This window comes from Vitis vinifera, chromosome 15, assembly GCF_030704535.1.
Source record: "Vitis vinifera cultivar Pinot Noir 40024 chromosome 15, ASM3070453v1".
In the NCBI taxonomy this organism is placed as follows: Eukaryota; Viridiplantae; Streptophyta; class Magnoliopsida; order Vitales; family Vitaceae; genus Vitis; species Vitis vinifera.
Window position 1 is genome coordinate 1,170,851 of NC_081819.1, and position 19,712 is coordinate 1,190,562.

A 19,712-nucleotide genomic window follows, 5' to 3' on the forward strand; every position below is an offset into this window, starting at 1 on the left:
TCCCCTTGACAAGTGTGAGTAACAATTACAATTCATCAAAATTTGATAATATAATCCTAACTAGTTAAATCAATGTCATAAGGAATGTGTTTTACCTAAGCAAATGTTATCTATCCAAAGACATTTGTTAAAATTTATTCCAATTAACTATATATTTCTATTATCTCTTTTTTGCGAATATGTGATTTTAATAATTATTTGCTAAGGAATGTGATTTCAATGCTCATTTCTAATTTTATTGATTGAAAAAATTACATTGGACGAGTATTGGGTAAAACCAAAGGTGGAGTTGTTCCCTATTAAGTGGGAAGTTCGGATGTATGCTTTGCATGATGACGATGACAAGCCAAGAAAGCTTCAAGGAAGCTATATATCCCTTAATTGTGAAATGTGAAAAGCTGCAACCAACTCCATCTCGGAGCTGGTTGAACTTCCACTTGGGCTTAATTAATTAGGAGCAAGTGGGCTTAAGATAATGCTTTGACTCATGGCAAAAGGTTACAATCAAAGAGAGGATGTAGACTATAAGGAAACCTTTTCATCGATGATGCGGTATGCCTCAATTTGCCCAATTCCCTTTACCCATCCCCCCTTTGAAGTAAAAGAAAGCTCCTCAATCTATTTATAGGAAAATTTAGAGAGGATTTTACTTATTTGATATTTGAAATTCTTTTTTAAATTAAAAAAATTAAATTGGAAGGCTTTAATCACAAACTTATTCTTGATGTTGGCAAATATGTCGTAAAGAATGTATCTTGATATGATTTGGGTCCCACTAAAATTTTGATATTTAGTCCTAAAGGTAGCACTATTTATATGAATATTATTATTTTTAATATACTAGAGAAAGAGAAAAAAAAAATTCAAGAATGGAAATTAACATTTGAAAAAGGAAAGGTTAAATTATTATTATTATTTGAGAAATTCATCATATGATTTATTACATCATTTAAATGACCACAAAATATTCTTTGAGTGTATTTTAGATGATATTTTTTCAAAAGTTGAGTCTTGTAAATTCATCTTATTTGATGACATATAAATATTATCAATTACTTATGAATTGAAATCATATAAAAACCACTTTGGACTATATAAGTTATGATGGTTTATATATGTATATTGCAAATCAAATATGTTTAGGTACAAAAAGTACTATTGTTATGTATGTTCTAGTAAAAAAAAGAAAAAACCTACTTTTGATGTATAACAAAAGGGGCTACTCACTCCAAAATAAAATTACTCGTCCAACTTTTTATTTTTCTTTTTTGTTAATTAAAAACCACTTGATTTATTAAGATGATAAGAAGTTTTTTAAAAATTTATAATTTATGGATAAACTAAATCCTTATATTAAGCTAACTTAACTAATCTTCAGGGTTTTTTTTCCCTTTTTTAATTATAAACATAAAAAGTTTGATAGCTTATTAATATATTAAAAAAAAGGAGAACTCATATGTGTTTTTTGTGCTCACAAACCTGAATGCAAAATTATTCACCCATAAGATTGGAACTCATATATATGAAATAAAATTAATTAATTTGTGGGTTATAAAGCAACATATATGATATATCCTAACTATTCTCCACCCAACAAAAGTTTGGCATTTCCGCTTGAGTTTTTAGATTACTACCAATAATTATACCCAAAGTAAGGTCATATTACCACTACATATGTAGAAAATCAAAATTCATACAGGTCCACTTTCTTCTTAATATGAAAGCCACATAGTCTTGAATTTTTGGCATAAAGCCAATAGCTTAGTAGCAGGTAATTTTAGACTTTTAAAATTTAAATGTTCAAAATGTGACTGTCATAACCAATTTCTATCATCAATTATAGAGCTAAAGAAGGGTAATTATCCACAATTAATATTTAATGAAAATAAATGATTTTATGTCATATTTACCTTTTCACTAGTCTTTTTTTTTTTTTTTTTGTCATCATTGATGGTATAGATGCCCTTATAGATCTGCATATCATATTTGTTTTCTGAAAGTTTCCCCATACTTGATAGATTTTGATGAAGACATGGAACATATAACAAATTAAAGATAAATTTTTAGGATTTATCTTTCAATTTAATGGAAATCTTACATTTAATCCTAACTGGTACTACTGATTCATTCCCAAATTTTACCTCTGAATTAAAAGTCTTCTCTAACTCAAAAAACATCTCTTTCCTACCAAACATATGATTACTATAGCCTATATAAAAAAACCATATACTTTTTTTTTTCATCCCTTCCAGCACTATAAGCTGATAACAAGGTCTCTAAATTTTCATTTTTATCTTCTATAGCATTAACCTAGAAATTCCTCTCATCATATCTCCAAGCCCTACATTCTTACTTGTAATGACCATATTTTTTTCAATTATAATATTAAAAATGAGATTTATTATTTCTTTAAGTTGAAGTATTACCTCTTCCTTCTTTTTAGCATGAGCTAGAATTTTCTTATCCTCTATTCTATAAATTTTAACCTTTTTTACTTGATTTAAAATTATTTGGAGACTTATTTTTTCTCTTCTAAGACTTACTTGGCTTTCTAGTGCTTCTTTTGCCTCAATCTAAGACCTTTCATCTAAGTGTTGTTCATGGGCTTGTAAGGAATCCATCAATTCACCCAACGTCATAGTACGAAGATCTTTCAATAATTATTGTTACCTTGTACTCACATTACATGGTTAAGATTTGACAAATTTTCTCCACAACTTGGAGATCTGAAATATTTTCACCATTAGATTTCATTTGATTAAGAAGAGTTAATGTTTGTAAAAAATAGTCAATGACTCTTTTTTGTTTTCAAAATCTAAAAAAACCTGAATTGTCTTCTCAAAATCTATGATTGAGCCTTTTGCTCCTTCTCTACCCCTTTGTCGGTATTCAAAAGAATGTCGCATGCACCTTTCTTCTGTGATTGCAATTTTACTCTTCTTAAAAATAGTTGTTTCTATCGACTAATAGATGCACAGGTGCGAGTCTTTAAATTTTTCTTTTTGGAATTTTCCAAATTGTACTTTTGTACTTGTGTGAGTTGGGCTTGATTTGTTGGTACAACAAATCATTGATTTACTACTCCCCAAATATCTTGATACTCAAATTCAAAATTATTTTTTCCATCAAAATTTGGAAATTGGAATTGGATTATATTATTATAAGTAATTGCTTGCATTTTTAACCGTCAAGTGCTTATACCAAATGTGAGCAACCAAAAATAATCTTTCCAGCACAAGAACAATTTCTCCACATAAAAGGAATGAAAAAACTAAATAAATAAAGGAGATGATAAATAATTATGTAAAAATTATCACACCATGTTTTCTATTGTTTTTTAATATATATAAACAATTATAAAAACCTAATATATTTAAAACTAAACTCCTAATAGAATTAGGATTTCAACATAAGAAGAATCAAATTCAAATATTAATAATTCTGGTATACTAAAGAAACAAAGTCTAGGTTTAATTAGGATTCCTATGGGTATATATAAAGCACACATTGTATAACCAATTCATTGTCTTAATTTAATAAATAAATAAAAACACACATAAAATGCCAAGCTTTTTAGAGAGTTAAAGAAGAACAACCAAGCTTGGAGATAAAAGAAAACCTCGCACATGAGAGATTCTCTTTCGACTAAATGGATAGGACCCGTTCTTTATAAAAGTTATTGATAGGAGGTCCTAGTCAAAGCAATAAAGAAAAAAAAAAGATCATTAAAATAATATTTTGCTTGAGGTGAGAATGAACCTTGTGATTTTATTATCTGCCCTCCCCTTATCCTCCATGGCTAAAATGATTAAATACATAAAGGACTCAACTACTCCACTAAACAAAAGAAGTGAATGGCTAATGGACAATAAAATAGCCAACAATGGTGGAATTATTCTTTCCACTTATTGACCGATTCCTATGCAAACAAAATAACATAATAACAACTTATTGACCATATGTTGCAAACAAAATAACATCATAATCTACCAGCCCATGGTCCCATGCTCAACCCCTGTACCTTGGATTCTTGATAGGCACTCGAGTTGATCTTCTTAGCTTATCATTGCCACCTTCTTTCAGTCGAACCTTGTCCTCAAGGTTCAAGTTAATATACTTGTTGCACAGCTCTTGGGTATTTTCCCACATAGCATCTTCTTTTGGAAGCTTTTTCCATTGGACAAGGCTTTCGTCAACAAAACTTGACCCTTTCTTAACCCACCTAGTATCCAAAATAGCTTCAGGTTCCATAATAATCTCACCATCATCAGTTAGGGGCGGCAACTCAGTGCTTGTGGCCTTAGTCTCCCCTACTTGCCTTTTAAGCAATGAAACATGAAAAATAGGGCGAATTCGGGAACCTTCAGGCAACTTGAGTTTGTAAGCTACCTTTTCAACCTTTTCTTCAATTTGGTATGGGCCATAAAAGCGACTGGCCAACTTTTGGTATGCCCTCCTATAGACAGTTTGCTGGTAATAAGGATGGAGTTTAAGGAAGGCCAAATCCCCCACTTGGAATTCCATGTCCCTTCTTTTTTAATCTGTCACTTGTTTCATTCGATTAACTGCTGCATGTAAATTGATCTTGAGCTGCTATAAAATGTCATTTCGAGATACCAATGTCTGGTCCACCTCATTCACAGAAGATGCTCCAACTTGATAGTTCGGAATACTTGGTGGTGGTCTCCTATAGAGAGCTTGAAAATGGGTCATCCCAATAGAGGAGTGGTATGTAGTGTTGTACCAAAATTCAGCCCATGGAAGAAAAGAACTCCATTTTCGAGGTTGTTGAGAAACAAAACAACAAAGATATTGCTCGACGCACCTGTTAACTACCTCATATTGACCGTCGGTTTGGGGATGAAAGGCAGAGCTCATGTGTAGCTCTTGTATATCTTCTTCAAAAATCCGATGACTTTCTTTGATTGCTTGTTTCATTTGTCTTCTTTCAAAATCAGTCAAAGCAACTTCCTCAATTTCATCATTAGAATCACCCTCATCAATTTCATAGAAAATTTCTTTATTTAAGGAACTCAAAAGTCATTCATTTTTTTTTTCTTTAACTATGCTTTTTCTTTTGAAGTATCATACATATGTTGTCTAACACTATGTGACACTTCTATTGGTGCACGCAGAGATCCTTCCATTTGTTCGGATATATGTGCGATGTGTTGCTTTAATCTTGTTATACTGCCATGTATAACTTTCCCACAATATTTACACTTCGTGGTTCTTCTACTACCACCAACAGGTTTTGCATGCTCCTAACTAATATCATGTTTTGAAGCTATTTTGAAATTTTAACCTAACCATGTATAAAAGGAAAACAACTTACTTTTCAAGTTAAATATATATATAAACACATTTATATAAGAATTATAATATTCAATTTTCCACTCACTTATATGCTTTGTGTTGTTACCATATAAAAATAAATTATACTAAAAAAGCGATAAACACGATCTCACCTAAGTTCACCATATTTTATTTTCCACTTATTTATATGTTTTTTTAATTAAAATAAATAATAGTTAAATACATGACTATTTTTATAAAACTAATTTTTTTAAAAAATAATTTTGTTTTGATAATTATTGATTTCCTATTGTAATTTAATTGTAGAATATTATAAAATAAAAAATCTACATGATATAATGAAGTAAAATTGATTCTAATATAAATGTAATTTCTCTATACCATGTAAATGCATACGTTTCAATCTTTATTATTAAATCATTACTTTTATAGTTATGATTATTTGAAAAAAAAAATTTGTTTTAAATAATTATTAATTTTCTAATGTAATTTAATTTTTCAATATTATAAGATAAAAACATAAATTAAAAATATAATATCTGTACCATATAAAGTTTACCATATAAATGTATTTTATATTAAGATATATAATTTCTATACCATACAAAAATAATTTAGTGAACCAATTTAATATTATAGGATAAAAAATTACATAATTTAATAAATTAAAAATATAATCTCTATATAAAATAAAAAAAATTACATGTAAATATATTTAATATCTTCATAATATTATCATTATGAATTCTCAAATTTCATATAAGTATTACTTTTCAATTCTTCAATTTCATAACATTACATCTAAACATTACTTTACATTACATACAAGAATTTCCTAATTTTACCAATTTAAATACATGTAAATCAATTTAATATTATAAAATAAAAATTATATAATTTAATAAATTAAAAATATAATCTCAACATAATAAAGTAAACCGAATTTTAAATATATTTTTAATTGATTCAAATTATGTAAATTTTTTAATCTAATATCAAATTATGAATCAAATTAGCCAGCAAAATATAATTTCCAATTTATATAATTTGATTCAATAAATTTAAAATAATCTCAACGTGGTGTGACTGTGTGTGGTAGTGTGGGTGTGTTGATTTAAATAAGGTAAATCAAATTTTACCTTTACCAATATATCTTCAATTTCCTTTTTGCTAGCTTGTCTTCCCCAAGGACCCAACACACCATGATTTGCTGGCTATCTTCCCTAACACACCATGTTCTGTAGATCATTGAACCCTCCCCAACACATCCACACCGCCACACACAGTCACACGTTTGTAGCAGTCATGACACCACACAACCACAATCGAAGGGAGGATTGCCTTGCCGGCGTCCAGTCACCATTGTGGCACCGACGGTGCACCAAAGATCTACACTTCGACAATGGTAGATTTAGGGTCAAGCAAATAAATCTTCAATCGTGTCTCGTCCTTTATTGATTTTTCTTTTTTTAAAGGCTTTTGAAAGGGTCACGAGTTTGTTTCAAACTTGTTTTTTTTCTTCTTCTTGTTTGATGTTGTGGTTTAAATATTGGCTTCGTGAATCACAGATTCACAGGTGTTTTCTTTTGCAGAGGAATCTTTGATTTCTCTGAAAATCTTTGATTCTTGTTGTGATGGGAAATGAGAGGGAATATCTTGATTGGGTTTTTGTTTTTTTTTTTTTGTTTTTAACCGAGTTGGTCAAGTTAACTTGGAATATCAACCAAGTCATCTGAGCCCAACCAATTCAAGAGTGAGTATGGGTATAAATCTGTATCTGTATCTTGAATCGAACTCGTCACAGCCGATGTCGAGGCAGATAGGACTCGACCGATTTTTTGAACGCCGATTTCTATTCATTTGGTTGAAAGAGAATCAATCTCTCACGAACTAGGGTTTCTTTTATCTTCAACCTTGGTTGTTCTTCTTTAACTCTTTTCTCTAAAACCTCACAATCTTTATATATATTTTTTTTGTGTTGTTCTTTTTTTTTTTTATAAAAAATTAAGATGATGACTTGGTTCTACACTGTGTGCTTTATACCTATAGGAATCCTAATTAAACCAAGACTTCATTTATTTAGTATACTAGAATTACTAATATTTGAATTTTGTTCTTTAGGATTTGGAATCCTAATTCTATTACAAGTTTAGTTTTAAATATAATTAGGATTTTATAATTGTGTTTGCGTATATGTGTGTGTGTGTGTATATATATATATATATATATATATATATATATATATATATTTAAAAATAATAGAAAACATGATGTGATAAATTCTACATAATTATTTATCATTTCCTTTATTTTTATTTTTTCATTCTTTTTGTGCGTAGAAATTGTTCTTGTGCTAGAAAGATTATTTTTGGTTGCTCACATTTATTATAAGAACTTGGTGATTAAAGAAGTAAGCAACCAATAATAATATGATCCAATTCTAGTTTCCAAAATTCAATGGAAAAAATAACTTTGAATGAGTATCAAATATTTGGGGAGTAGTAAATCAATGATTTATTGTACTAACAAATCAAGCACAACTCACACAAACACAAAAGGACAACTTGGATTCCAAAAAAAAAAAAAAAAACCAAAAGGATTTAAAGGCTCACCTTTACATCTATCAGTTGATAGAACCACTTTTTTTTGAGGAAGATTGCATATGCAACCAAGGAAAATGGTGCATGGGACATTCTTTTGAATGCCTACAAAGGGGTAGAGAAGGTGTAGAAGGTTCAATTACAAACTTTGAGAAGATAATTCAAGCTTTTTTAGATGGAGAAAACAAAAAGAGTCTTTGACTATAATTTGCGGACATTACCTCTTCTCAATCAAATGAAATCTAATGGTGAAAATGTTTTAAATCACCTTTACATCTATCAGTTGATAGAACCACTTTTTTTGAGGAAGATTGCATATGCAACCAAGGAAAATGGTGCATGGGACATTCTTTTGAATGCCTACAAAGGGGTAGAGAAGGTGTAGAAGGTTCAATTACAAACTTTGAGAAGATAATTCAAGCTTTTTTAGATGGAGAAAACAAAAAGAGTCTTTGACTATAATTTGCGGACATTACCTCTTCTCAATCAAATGAAATCTAATGGTGAAAATGTTTTAAATCTCCAAGTTATGGAAAAAAATCTTCACATCTTAACCATGCGTTTTGAGTACAAGGTAACAATAATCGAATAATTGAAAGATCTTAGTACCATGACATCAGATGAATTGCTGGGTTCTTTTCAAGCCCATGAACAACACTTTGATGAAAGGTATTAGATTGAGGCAAAAGAAGCACTAAAAAGCTAAATATCTTAGAAGAGAAAAAACGGGTTTCAAAATAATTCTTAATCAAATAAGAAAGTTAGAATTGACAAAATAGAGGACAAGGAAATTCCAAATTAGGCCAAAAAGGAGGAAGAGGTAATACTTCAACTCAAAGAAATAATAAATCTCATATTTAATATTATAATTGAAAAAAAATATGGAAATTGCAAGTCAAAATGTAGGGCTTGGAGATCGAATGAGAAGAATTTTTACGCTAATGTTATAGAAGGTAAAAGTAAAAATTTAGAGACCTTGTTATTAGCTTATAGTGCTACAATTAAAGGATGAGAACAAAATCACATGGCTTTTGGATATAGTCTGTAGTAATCATATGTGTGGTAGAAAAGAGATGTTTTTCGAGTTAGATAAGACTTTTAATTCAGAGGTAAAATTTGGGAATGACACAATAGTACCAGTTAAGGATAAAGGTAAAATTTCCATTCAATTAAAGGGTGGATCCTAAGATTTTATCTCTAATTTGTTATATGTTCCATGTCTTCATCAAAATCTATTAAGTATGGGGAAACTTTTAGAAAAAGAGTATGATATGTAGATCTATAAAGATGTTCATACCATCAACGATGATTAGAAAGGACTAATAGCAAAGGTAAATATGACACAAAATCATTTGTTTTCATTAAATATTCATTGTGGATAATTGAATTTCTTTAGCTCTATAATTGATGATAAAAATTATTTATGACACTCACATTTTCAACATTTAAAATTTGGACATTTAAGTTTTGGTAGTCTAAAATTATTTGCTACTAAGAAGATGGTTTTTAGGTTGCCTTTTATTAATTCTTTAAGTAAGGTTTGTGAAACATGCGCTTTGGGAAAAAAAAAACATAGAGATCATTTTCCTACAAGAAAATCATGGGGGGTAGGAAGTCTCTTAAGTTGATTCATTGAAATCTATGTTCAATGGAGGTTCCCTTAAATGGAGATCACAAGTATTTTATAACTTTTCTTGATGATTTTAGTCAAGAGGCTTGGGTTTAGTTTTTAAAGAAAAAAGAAGATGCATATGAAAATTTCAAAATTTTTAAAGCTTATGTGGAAAAACAAAGTGGATATATCATCAAAATTTTGAGAAAAGATAGGGATATTGAATATACTATTTATGATTATATTTTGAAAAAAAAAGTGACATTGAATATCAATCAGTTGCAAGATACACACTACAATAAAATAGAATTGCAAAGAGAAAAAATAGAACAATTATAGATATGGTGAGGTGCATGTTGCACTTAAAATAATTGCTTAAAATATTTTTAAGTTGAAACAATTTCTTGTGCAGATTATTAACTTATTGAATAGGTGCCTCACTAAAAGTATTTATGGAAAGACCTTAAAAGAAGCTTGAAGTCATAGGAAGCATAACATTTGTTATCTAAGGGTGTTTGGTTGCATAGCATATGCTCATGTACTTGATGCATTGCCAAAAAAACTTGATAATAAAGGTGAAAAATGCATTTTTGTTTGTTATAACTAAAGGCTATGAATTGTACAATCCACAAACCAAGAAAGTTATTGTTAGTCATGATGTGATTTTTGATGAGCAAGTAGTATAGGATTGGTCCTTTAATGAAAAAGCACCATCAAGTATTCATATTCATCTTGAAGAGCATTGGGAAGATCAAAGTATGCAGCCTACTAGTCCAACAATTATGACTCCATGTCCGTTAGAGCCATCAATGCATCCATAACATCAACATGTTTTACCTATATGTTTGCAAGATTATATGGTTGATGATGATAGTGACCCAATAGGAGAAGAATTGATGAATTTTGATTTATTTGCATATTGTGATCCATTAAGTTACAAGAAAGTTGCTCAAGATGATTGTTGGCTTATAGTTATGGATGAAAAAATTGATGTAATTGAGAAAAATAATACACAATGCAATTGAGGAAATATAGGAGAGTTGAATATGATGATGTAAAGCTAATTGATTTTTTTTTCTCTGTCATTCCACTTATCAATAATTGTGATAATGAACTTGTATTTACAATACATTAATAGTGCTATAAAACTCTTATTCAATGATGAAACCAAGACTTTAAAATAACATATATAAAAAACTTTTGTTAAATATAAATTTCTAATTCTTCTCAAATTCCTCATGATCCTAAAATTTCTCCAACTCCAATTCACATAGGATTAATATTTTAATCCTTTTCACGTCCAATCCTTCTATCTCATACTCATTATTTAGAATACCATACCAATGATTAATCAAGAAACAACCTAATCATTCCTAATTTTTCATTCATTATTTTGTTCAAAATTTTAGTGGCAATTCGCAATGCACAAACAATTCAAAAAACCAATAACAGGCTTCAAGCTGATCCAAAAAATCTCATAAGAGGTTTTGTTGTAGGAATTGCAATACAACCTTCTCTTCGGACCTTTTCTTTTTTGGTCTTATCTTTATTCATATATAACTTGTAATGAAAGTTTGGCTTGCAAGATTTCATGCTTTTTCTGCTACTTTTGTAGGTATTGCCTCCAATAGCAATTCCAACACACTTCGATGCCACATCAATAACGTGTATGTTTTATATCTTTGTCTTGCAAGATTTACCTTTTTCAAATCTTTAGCTATGGGCTTTGTGCCAAAAATTCAAGACTAAGTGGCATTCATATTAAGAAGAAAATGAACTTATATGAATTTTGATTTTCTACATATGAAGTGGTAATGTGATCTATGGACCATCCCTAAGACAAACTTTAGGTATAATTATTGGTAGTAATCTAAAAACTCAAGTGGATTTTGCCCATCTCTACTACATTTCCCTCCAAACTTTTGGTTGGTGGAGAATAATAAGGATATATCATATACATTGCTTTATATATAACTCACAAATCAATTAATTTGTGAATTATAATTAAGCATTAAGTCTTGGAAGTGAATCTTAATTAAAACCAAATCATGTATATGAATCACATGTAATAGAAAAGAAACACTACTAGAATAAAATTGTAGTCAAAAGCAAGGTGAAAGCGCCAACAACTTAGTTCCGGATAACAAGTTCGCTTTCAAGTAATATTAATAAATGTCTTTGGATAGAAAAACATTTGTTCAAGTAAAACATAGTCCTTATCACATTGACTTAATTAGTTAGGATTATATTATCAAATTGAAATCACATTCCTTGGCGAATAAATTATTAAAATCACATATTTGCAAGAAAGAGATAATAGAAATATATAGTTAATTGGAATAAATTTTAACAAATGTATAGAGAAATTTACATAGGAAATACAACTTCTATCCTTACACCACCACCACATGCGAGTACAAATTGGCCTTCACGGATTACAGGGTGGCAAGTACTGCCCAATCTGTAACATGTGTGCCATGATTATCAGTCTTAATATCAATTAATATATAGATAAATCAAAGAGAAAATTAATAAATTTGTCAAATATATAAATCCTTGCTATTGCCTACCCAAGCCAGCTTCCACATGAAATACAGTAGATAGAAACCACATCCACATGACTCCCAGCAGGAGCTTCACCTACATATGCATCATGAATTGGATAATCTTCTTCTCCAAAATTCACATCAGTACTTCAATCAAGAGCAGTTAAAAAGACTATCAAAACGCATTCTGATAGCAGCAGAACCTTACCCGTAATCAAAGATGAGCTGACTCGTGGAAAACGGATAATCAACGAGTCTAAAACCAATTACCACAAAGAGATAGAGGGAGGCAAAGTTATTTGTTTTAAAAAACCAATTAATGAGTCTAAAAGACATCTATGAGTAGCAATGATTACTTATATGGTAAAATACACCAAATTGCCACATCATCATGTTAGATTATGATAACAAACTTTGAATTTGATTTTCTTTTCTTTTCTTTTTTAATTTGGAAAACGATACCAAAAAAAAAAAGCAAAGAAAAGAAAATGTAACTGTGGACCCCGCATTTCGATCGCTCGAATGCGTTTCCCACTCGATGGCGAAACTCGTTTTTATTATTTGAAAAATTGATTTTTATTGATTATTTGAAAATGACTTGGAGTCGCCACTTATTTTTGTTTTATTTTTAAAGGGTAAACAAAATAAGAAAGAAAAACCCTAAGTGTGACTCCTTATTTTGGAAAAGGTGGTATGTGAAAAACCGGATCGGGTTCGGGGGTCAGGTTACTTATCGGGAAGGTACGGTGAAGACCGTAGCACCCCTTTAAGTCCCTAAAGTCGGGTCTCTACTAATGAAATGAAGCTGACATGGCAATCAATGAGAAAATCAATGAATACTCAAATCAAATCATGCACATACGGGAGTCAGAAAATGCACATAGACTAAAAAGAGTAGGAATGAGTATGTACCTGAGCAGCGAACCACTATGCGCTATCAAGAGAGGGTTAGTGCAAAATAAAGAGCATAAACATAGCTCACATATCACTAAATCGAGTACAAAATCATCAAAGGCACGCATGGCACTCCACTCAAAATTCATTTTTATTTTAAAGAAAATTTATTTGATGTTGGGCCCCCACCAAAGCCCATTTATTTTTGCATGAATTAATTCCATAAATTCCATTATTTGGAATTACGGAATTTAAATTCATATTTATTTTAAAACATTTTAAAACGAAGGAGGTGTGAAAATTGTTTGCTGGAAGGAAAGATGACAACAAAGTTTTATTAAAAAAAATGGGATTTTGGAACCTAAAGAAAACCTAAGGATGAAAGATGGAAAATATTTAAATTATTTGAAAATCGATGTTTAAAAAGTTATTTGCAAGAAAAGATGTCAGAAATTATTTTTTAAGCCAAAAGATTGATGGAATGGGAGGTGATACGTGGCATAGGGATGACTAAACAAGCCATGCAGACTAGGAATGCAAACTTGGGGCACCTTGAACACTGACTGCACATTATTCTATCTCTGCCTCTGAAGATGATCTCTTGCAATTTCCCATATGTCTCTAATACCCTTCCCCAAACATGAACATATGAATTACTCGATCTGCTGCTAACATCACTGGAACCTTCTCTGGCATCAACATCTCGGCCATGTAGACTTGATCTTCAACTCACTTAGTACCCCAAACCTCCATGTAGCAAAAACTTTATGGATTGACCAGATAATGGCATCATGAGGTTATACTTGCTATAAAGATAACTTGATAATCAGGGTCTTTGAACCTTTCTTGCAGTCATCAGCCTGGCATCACTATGCTAGAATCCCATATTCATTCTCAGGTTTTACACGTCAACAACCATCAGTCTTCACTGGTATCTCAGCTGCATCTTCTCCGCAAGGCACTTCCTAGAACGTTGGTTCATTTCCACAAAAATTCCAAGGTCAAAGCAGCCCATGTGATGGGATGAGGTGTTAGAATAGTCATTTGGTCTGGCAAATAGCATTGTGGGACCCTACTCACTCTTCCGCGTGTAGCTACTGAGTAGTCATTGGGAGTGACTATGCATACTGACATAAAGGAATAAACCTGATCCGTTGTCTGATTTATGCAATACCACGGTTTACCCACTTCATGCTGGATTCAATACGTTTTTAACAGGATTCAGCATTCAGACGCAAGCACGAGTGATGTTCGTAACTCTCGAGGGACATGCTGGCCACAATCAGCAACAACATAGAGACTTTCACATGAAGAGAATTCATCTGTATCCCAAGCATTTCTGGTGCATTTGGTCCATTCAAACCTGATGAAACCCCTGAAAATCTGAACTCTGTTGCTGATAGGATCAAAGGAAGCTTGGCACTTCTCACCATGTAGAGCACAGAGAAGAGCAATCTTCAGATATAACCCACACACGGAGATTCTGGGATGGATCTATGATGAGATCTTCACTCTTGGGTGGTCCACTGCTCCAAAATCAGTTTTCCTAGGACTGCATATATTGAGCCGCAGAGTGCGCATGGGAGTATGACTCTATCAGGTGTGCATGAATGAAAGGATTCCAGGTCGCGGCTGCCACTCCTATTACTGAGTGAATACTGAATCAACAATCAGTTTCATCAAAACTGGATTAGCACGCATCAAGCTTCGGAAGAGACCCAAGGACGAGGGGAATGGTATCCTAAGCGAATTCTTCTAAAATGTTGAATTTTGGATGAGCCACGTGGGGGATGAAGGCGCATGAGAGTGAGAGAGAGAAAGGCATGAGAGATAAAGAAGCAATATTCCTTTGGTGAGGTGAACAGAAAGATAATGAATGAGAAGTTATGGGTATGAGAACGGAATGGTCAATTGGCGGTGGATATAGGGAGCGCGAAGGGTGATGAGACTGATGGATTTAGTGGGTTTAGGAGGAGAATGATGAGTGGAATCAGCTATGGGCATGAGAGAAATAGAGGAAATGGGTATGAAAGTTAATGAGAGAGAACGGGCGTGTGAGGGTGGTGATGAAAGAGAAAAGGTGATGAGTGGCCATGGGCAGGTGCTGTGGGAAGAATGAAGATGGATAAGATGAGAGAAGGGTTTGCATGAGTCCCATGCACGTGGATTGGTGATTTTTGAATATAGGTTTGAAGAGTTTGATGGGTGTGCAAGGTGTAGACATGGGGCATAATAGCAAGGTGGTGAGAGGAGGTGATAAGGAGTGTAAATAGGCTTAGAGAGAAAGGTGAATAAATATGGTGGGGGAGTGGACTGTTGACAATGGGTATGTATGAGTCCCATGCCCGTGGGTATGGTGATAGGTGAACTTCAAGTGGTGGGCATGAAGTGGTGTGGGGTGGACTTGAGAGAGGTTTGATGGCTATGGATGTAAGACAGTTGGTGAATGGGCATTGACGTCATGACAAAGGAATGGGTTAGTAGGAGTGGAGTAGAAAAGATGTTAGAATGAGAGGGTAAGTGGGCATACCCGTGGTGTAGTGAGAGAAAAGGTGGTAGGATGAAGTATGGTCATGTGCAGGGTGTCATGAGGCATGGGTATTGTAAGTGGAAAGTATGGAGAATGGGGAGATGATTAGTGGAATATTTACATGGGAATGGAGACAAGGATCATGTAGGGTGAGGAATGACATGGTGCATGGTGGTATGAGGCATAGTTGATGGGTATAGGACATAACAGAGGTGACCATTATATGAGATATTAGAGGATAGGGTGGGTAGACGGTGAGATGTGGAAAAATAATGAGGACCATAAAAAAGTCCGCTAATGCCATTTTCACCCCTCTCTCAATCTGAAATCAACCCAATGCAGGATGAAACGGAACCATGCTTAGTTTGCGCAGGAAGGTGAGACCATCAGAATTGAATTGTGGTTCAAGATTCTCAACATGATGCCCTGATTTCCATTTCACAGGACTCTCTTTAGTCCATATATCATAGCCATTTGGATATTCTGCGATTTGGTTAGCCAAAGTTTCGTCTGATCTTTCAATATATTCCCCTGTTCGGCTTGGCAAGTCTTACCATCAAAACAAAATCTGAATGCATTTAGCATCCATAAAACTTGGATCGAGCTGCACCATCAGTTTAGGAGTCTTCTCCTCTCACAACCATCCCAAACTCCTCATCCTTGCAATAAGTTACCTTACAGCAGCAGCCATTTCCGATCTTAGAAATTCCAGTTTTCTCTTCGAATGACCCACAAAAGCCACTCCGAACTGGCCATTTTAACCTCGGAAGAATGGGGGGTAATCTCAGCTGTTAGTGAAGCATATAAATAAGCTGTAGTTGGAAGATGCATAACTAAACCCTTCTCTTCTCTCCCACAAACATCGGATTCTAACAGTTGACTAGAAATCTCAAGGACCACCACTTTAAACTGCATAATCAAAACGAGATCTCCACCAATGCTTCTTATGGAATTTCAGGGAGGTTGATGGACATCATAGGCATTACTTGAGTATCTGCATTTTAAAAGGCACAGGAACTTCAATAACTTGAGTGAACACCACTTTAGGAGGCATCACTGACCTTTATCCTCTCCAGGAACAATTTCCGACAACAACCACCGGACTCCATAAATACATGCGCCTGCATATAACCAATGCAAGGGACTGCACCAGTCCGACATTGAAACCAAATGTCCTGCCATGAAGACCATGGGTCTGAATTTCTCAACTCTAGAAGCCAACAATGAATCGGATTGCCATACTGCACTCCAGAATCTTGAGTCCACATTCGATACAGCCGTATCCATCCAACTCAGAAATGACTCTGAGAATGGTCATCATCCACATTGACAATTGGAAATAATCCCTCAAAATCCTTGGCTTCTTTCCACAGCTGATGCTATTAAACCAAATTAAACTTTCCCAGAAACCCCCTGAAAATGCACTAGATGTCTTCCCTCAGCTTCCTCTCTCTGCTCCGTCGCCTCAGATTTCTTTCTTCAAGCTTCCCCTCAGGAAAGATCTCTGCCTCCCTCTTCTGCCTTGTGAGTTAACATAGAACCTGGAATTACATCATCAATAGCGCGGACGCCAGCTGAGACAAGAACAAAACCAGCCTCAAGTGTTCCCTGCTCACCACCTTGGATCCTTTTAATCGCCTTTAGATCCACAAGGATAGAATCAAACCAATTTCATTCTCACTGAGGTCCAAAACAGAGCATCCATGAACACAGTCTGGTTAACAAACTCCTGCTTCATTTGAACCGATGCATAGCTCCAACTATTTTAGCAATTACAAGAAGTCAAACTCCATTTCTGGGACCTTCGTTCACGGGAGGAACCTCAAGTATGGGAGCCAAAACATCAACTAATACAACACATGTATACATCTCGTCCACTGGATCACGGATCTGGAGCAGTAAGCTAACTCACAGCCCTCTCTTCTCACAGTTCACTCCCCATTACGGCTCCATACCCAAGAAAGTCCAAACACCAAAAGCAGAGAGGAAAAAAAAATGGAAAAACAGAGCAATGGAGGAAGCAAATAGGATGAAGCATGAAGAACTATACTTCACCTCTTAGTAAGTGGGCTTGCGGATGAGTGAATTAAAAGGTCTTTCCTCATTAAAATGCCACAGAGGAGATAAAACAAAGTTAAATCAATTTCCAGTCATAAACAGAAGCAAAAGAGGAGCAGTCAACTATGAAGAACAGAGCATAACCCATCCAAAGATCAACAACAATGCATCTCAATATCAATATATGAACAGTAAAAAGAAAGAAACAAGAACATAGTGGAAAACTTACCCCCGGGAAAAACCTGGAGGCCCTTTTTCTCTGGTTCTTGGTAATCTTTTCAACTCAAAACCGCCTCATCTCTTTTTCATCCCAACACTCTGGTTCCCCTCCCCAGCTTGCTTCCTCCTCTCTCGCTCAACGAATACCTTTTTCCCCCTAGCTCTCCCCCTCAACTTTTTTTTTTCTCTGGTTCTTCTTTCCAAAAATATCTCCCCCCCCCAAAAAACCAAACCAAAGCTCTCTCTCTTCCTCAAGATCTCTGCCGCCCTCTCTCTAATGGAAAAACACCACCTGAAAGGCACTCCACCTCCAGCCCCACCTGCAGCTGGCAAAACGGTCTGCAGCTTTTGCAGATTCCCTCACACCCCGTGTCACCTTCTCACTGGCTCTTAAAACCACTATTTTGATTCCACAACAGCCAATCTCAGGACAACATGTGGACTCCTAGGATGGTGACATCTGGCCACAGCTAGCTGCAAGAAAGGAAACGTGAGAAAAATCACAGCTCCCCAAAATGGGGGTCTACAGTAACTTTAGAAGAATTTTTAAAATTGCTCATTAATTTCCTTCGAAATAAGACAAAAAATGAAAAAGATTAAGAAGAAATTGCTGAATGTGAAATCAACAACACCCAAGTTATCAGATTCTTGAAAGCTAGCAAACTTGAATTTAATTTTCAGGAGAAAGTGAGACCTAAAGTGAGAATTTTACTGGATTAATGACCGAAAAGACCAAGAAATTGTTGAATGTGAAATCAACAACTTCCAAAGATTGTCTCAGATTTGTGAAAGCTAGTAAGTTGAATTTTCTAGGGAAAATGAGAGAAAGCAAGAGTTTGTTATTGGTTTGAAAGAGAGACAGTTATGAATGTGAAAGAGGAATAGTGATTGATTATATACTGGACTCTCTGAACAGTTATGGAAGATTCTCATTAATCTCAACTAATTTTTTTAAAATCTTAAAATTTATTACAAAAAATCTGAATTGTTTAAAAAAATTTCAACAATTTCCTTGGTATGAAATTTACTAGTAAAAGTTTATATCTTTTTATAAAATGTACAACTTTTAAAATAACTTTTATATTGTGAGGAATAACTTCTATAAAGAACGGGTCCTATCCATTTAGTCGAAAGAGAATCTCCCATGTGCTAGTTTTTCTTTTATCTCCAAGCTTGGTTGTTCTTCTTTAACTCTCTACAAAGCTTGGCATTTTGTGTGTGTGTTTTTTTATTTATTAAATTAAGACAATGAATTGGTTATACAATATGTGCTTTATATATATCCATAGGAATCCTAATTAAACCTATACTTTGTTTCTTTAATTACTATCCTAGAGTTATTAATATTTGAATTTGGTTCTTTTGATGTTGAAATCCTAATTCTATTAGGAGTTTAGTTTTAAATATAATAGGTTTTTATAATTGTTTATATATATTAAAAAACAATAGAAAACATGGTGTGATAATTTTTGCATAATTATTTATCATCTCTTTTATTTATTTAATTTTTTCATTCCATTTGTGTGGAGAAATTGTTCTTGTGCTGGAAATATTATTTTTGGTTGCTCACATTTGGTATAAGCACTTGGTGATTAAAGATGCAAGCAATTAATTATAATATATAATATGATCCAATTCCAGTTTCCAAATTTTGATGGAAAAAATAATTTTGAATTTGAGTATCAAGATATTTGGAGAGTAGTAAATTAATGATTTGTTGTACCAACAAATCAAGCACAACTCACACAAGTACAAAAGTACAATTTGGAAAATTCCAAAAAGAAAAATTTAAAGACTCGTGCCTTTGCATCCATCAGTCAATATAAACACCTATTTTTAAGAAGAGTACAATTGCAACCATAGAAAAAATGTGCATGCAACATTCTTTTGAATACCTACAAAGGGGTAAAGAAGGAGCAGAAGGCTCAATCATAGAT

The 19,712-nt window shown here is 33.2% G+C and overlaps 1 long non-coding RNA gene across 1 annotated transcript; it reads right to left on the reverse strand.

Annotated features, from left to right (window-relative positions):
• Positions 1 to 11,833: 11,833 nt before the first annotated feature.
• On the reverse strand, positions 11,834 to 18,218 carry LOC109123991 (uncharacterized). The gene is made up of 2 exons (XR_002031919.2): positions 12,099 to 18,218; positions 11,834 to 11,989 (listed from the first exon to the last, which is right to left on the reverse strand). It is a non-coding gene; the product is annotated as an uncharacterized LOC109123991 (long non-coding RNA).
• Between the last annotated feature and the right edge of the window lie 1,494 nt (positions 18,219 to 19,712).